Source organism: Choloepus didactylus, chromosome 25 (assembly GCF_015220235.1).
Source record: "Choloepus didactylus isolate mChoDid1 chromosome 25, mChoDid1.pri, whole genome shotgun sequence".
NCBI lineage: Eukaryota > Metazoa > Chordata > Mammalia > Pilosa > Megalonychidae > Choloepus > Choloepus didactylus.
Window position 1 is genome coordinate 908,882 of NC_051331.1, and position 4,391 is coordinate 913,272.

The following is a 4,391-nucleotide window of genomic DNA, read 5'->3' on the forward strand; positions in this document are numbered from 1 at the left end:
AGGAAGAGAATGGCGATGTTTAAATCTCCTACTCCTAATTCGCAAGTCCCTCCCCTGTTTCCCCATTGACTGGGTACTACAGAGGTTACAGCCTATCTGAGAACACTAACTAATTCATCTTTTGAGATTTTAATTTGTACAGCCAATCCCAGAGAGCCAACTAGCTCATTATTGAGATTTTGAACTGATTAGCCAATGCCCCCCCAAATTTTTATTTTTTTGCTGTGAGTTCCCGCCTCTGATACTACCTCATGTCTCTTTACATCAGGCAGATTCTCTCTTCTCTTTGTCTGGGGCTTGTTTAAACTGGTTTTACCTCCATTTCCCTTATTTCATGCTGTCTCTATGTGAAAACGAAACTTATTCCTTTCTTACAGTTACTGGAGCCCCTGAAAACAATGTTTCTTATAGTTCTTCCATAATTGCCAGCTGCTCTAGGGGAGAGATGAAATTCTGCACCTCACCACTCTGCCATCTTGCCCCACCCTCTCATTCTTTTTCTCTTGCTCTCACTTTCTCTCTCTCTCTCTCTCTCTCTCTCTCTCTCTCTCTCTCTCTCTCGCGCGCGCGCGCGCGCGCATTCACACAACACATGGATCTGTTGACATCAAGGGGCTTCTATTTTGTGTTTATTTTTAAAAACTTACCCAACAACACTTCATTAGACAACAAAAGAACCCATGCCCATTTACTTGAGAAATAAAAAGGATTGGAAAACAAATAAACAAGCAAACAAACAAATAAATAAATAAAAGGATTGGCATGAGATTAAAAAGACAAGGCTGTTTATTACAGCATTCATTCTTTTAATAGTGGCAAAAAGAAATAAACAAAAAAAAAAAAAAAACCCTGCAAAAACCAAAGATCTATCAATCAAGGAATGGTCAAGTATCAGTTGATTGATCTATATAGTCTACACTTAAATGCTTGTATTAAAAATGATAAAAATGAACAAATAGTTGATGAATTCTCACATAATAAAAACAAGTTGTAGGAAAATTGATGTAGTCTGCTTTATTAAAAAGCATTCTATATAGATAATATTGGAGAGTGTTATTAATATTACTTAACTTTACTTGTGGGTTTTGAAAAGTGATGTGAATGGCAAAATATGAGAAAAAAATAAATACATGACCAAGTGATGGCACTGAATATCCAGGGCTCCTGGAATGTAGCATGGGGGATCACTGCATCCAGCAAGCTGGCCCTCCCAGTGTGTCTACCATAAAGGGAGATCAATGCCCCCTGCAGCTGAGACACCTCATCATTTCTTCATCCAAAACCGCAGCATATTGAGGTACCAGTCAGATGTCTTCCCACAAAGGATCTGTGTTGGCACAGGGCAGTGGGGCTCTTGCTAGTAAAAGGGAAACTGACATGGTAGAACTGGATGAACTAGGACCCCAGCTAGAAGAGAAGGTCAAACTGGCAATCATGTAACCCCAAAAAAAGCTGAAGAAGAGTGAACATGCAGAGTGCCCCAGGAAGAAGAGTAGGTGGTGTGGATACTGACACTTCTCCTGCAAGCCCAACATGCCATGGAGAAGATGGAGGAGTTTATATATAAGATCTGGGAGGGGTGTTGGAAGTTCATCCATGTGATGTACTCTCCAACTGGCTGAAGTGCAATGACTACCTGATACATGGACACAGATCACCCAAACCCTCCTTTCCTCTTTCCTTCAAGAGCATCTTCTGCATCCATACAGAAACTGGCAGCATTTGGACCCATCTGCTTGTTTCTGTGCTGTTTTTCTTTTTGGGAATCTTGGCCATGTTCAGACCAAACACTCAGTTCATGAATTCTCTACAGAAGGTGGTTTATGGGATGTTCTTTTTGGGTGCAGGGCTCTGCCTTAGTTTCTCCTACCTTTTTCACACTATCTATTGTCATTCAGAGAAAGTCTCTTGGACACTTTTCCAAACTGGACTTTTCAGGGATTGCTCTACATATTATGGGGAATGTTGTCCCCTGCCTCTTTTACTCCTTCTGCTGTTCCCCACAGCCATGGCTCATCTACCTCTCCTTTGTCTGTGTCCTGGGGATATCTGCCATCATTGTGGTGCACTGGATCCTGTTTGCCACTCCAAAGCACCTGTAGACAAGAACAAACGTGTTCCTGGTACTTGGCTTCAGTGGTTGTATGTCCACCATGTACTTTACTACCACTGAGGGATTTATTAAAGCCACCAACTGGGGCAGACGGGTGGTTCTTCCTCATGTGTGATATACATCACCAGAGCTGCCCTTTATGCTTCTTGAATCCCTGGGTGCTTCTTTCCTGGAAAGTTTGACATATGGTTCCAGTCCCATCAGATTTTCCACATCTTGGTTGTGGCAACCACCTTTGAACACTTCTACAGAGTCTCCATTCTTCAGGAATTCCATTAGGCCTAGCTTTACTAAAGACTGACTAGGTGAGGTTCCCACCAGAACAGTGGCAAGGAAATTCCATAGTGATTTAAAAAATAAATTCTTTGTTGAATTGAGAGGAGGAATCTAAGTTGTCTGTTTCTAGAAGAAGCCTCTTAGAAAATTTTGGAGCTTCAACCATTTTCACACTCACTGGGCAATAACCTTTCCATTTCCATTTCCCCAGCTAGAGAGGAAGTGGATGGTGCAACTTAGCCATCCCCCTCCCAGCAAAGTGACTATCATCCTCTCAAAGAGAAAATATCTTGAAGCTAATGTTGAGATTTTATCCCCTCCTCAAAACATTTTGGGAAAAAATGATGGGCTGGGACTCTTCAGAAATCCTGTTTCTGAAAGAAAATATCCCTCCTTTATCCCCATCCTTACTTTGCTACCTGGCTTATAACAGGTTATCCATTTTGTAGCACACTTTTCAAAGCAATTATAAAACAGTCCCAACCTTCTAGAACCTTGGTCTGTATACACAACAGCAAGAAAAAAGTCACCATCTTTTACACAGCCTGGCTAATCATAAATGTCCAGGCTTCAAATAACCTGAGTTTTAATTTTTTTTCTTGACAGAGTAATGTAAAATTAAAATGGGAAAAGATATTTAGTATTTAATATTTAATACTAAGCTTTAAAAAGAAACCTTCTATCATTGCTATGTATCTTGATACAAAGGCTATGATGATAATAAAAGAAAGTATGGAGGAAAATGCACGACCAAAGTGTTAAATTGGCACTATATAATATAAAACATAACAGTAGAAAATAAAATTTATTCATAACATTAAATATCCTTTTGGCAGGATTTGAAGCTAGCATGATAAACAGAATGGATCTGATTGGAAAATGCAATTTTGTATTTTTTATTGTATTCAATTTATGTTTCCAATAAAGTAAAAACTGGTAAATTAAAAAAGAGGGAAAATTAAGCAAAGAATATGTGGATGGTATCAAGAAGCTAGTTCACATTTTGATTTAATTCCTTACAATTTTCACTTTTAATTTTAGTAACAAGCATGATATGATATATACGTATATTTCAAAAATCTGGAAATTGTCTATTCAAACTAATGTGTAAGGAGGCAGTTCATTTGCTGAGTGAGTGTGGGATGGTAGCGAAGCACTGTGTTACTAGCACAGGGTCCATGCAAAGTATTGTCTTTGTGTTTACAGGCTCAAGAAACAATAAAGACACAATAAAGTCAAGAAAAAGCCACAATTAACCCCTGAGTGTAATGTTATCACTACCTGAGATTATCAATATATAGATACCACTCTGGTAGACAGTCAGGTAAATCACTTATCTTGAGTTTGCTAATCCTAAATCAGCTTGTTTTTCAGTTTGACTGCCTTTTAAGTAAATTCAGAAAATAATTTAGTAATTCCTTTTGGGAGAGGAAGGAATTCTGATAAGCAGCAGCTTTTGGCAAGAATTTGTTTTGTTTTCATTTGGGACTCTTTGTTGCCTAAGGTTACATCTTTAGAGTCAGCACAGGTAAGAGTGAATAGAACAAGTGTTCAAGAGGATGTGGAGGAATTGGAACCCTTGGATATTTTGTTTTATTGCAAAATGGTGCAGACGCTATGGGAAGAAATTTGATCACACTAATTGTGACTCACCAATCCTCTACTAGGTAGATATACAAAGGATTGGAAACAGGTTTTCAAAAAAATGCTTGTACAAAATTGCTAATGGAAGTAATTTTCACAAGATCCAAGGGGTGGAAAAACATGAGTGAAAAAAATCCATCCAATATTGTTTATATTAATCATTGCCTATTTAGTTCATACACTTTGTCTCTGTGTGTATATACATGTTTGTGTACATTTTTTATCTGAAATCAATGCTCTTGACCTCAGTTTTCTCTTTACTGCTGTAATAAAGTCTCAATTCCTAGATCATATTAATTTGAGCTTTATTTTTGGATATCCTAAATATTTTTCTGAAAGCTATATATTTAATATGATA

General features: G+C 38.0%; 1 pseudogene; it reads left to right on the forward strand.

Annotated features, from left to right (window-relative positions):
* Positions 1–1,308: 1,308 nt before the first annotated feature.
* LOC119520185 lies at positions 1,309–2,173 on the forward strand (annotated as a pseudogene).
* Positions 2,174–4,391: the final 2,218 nt, after the last annotated feature.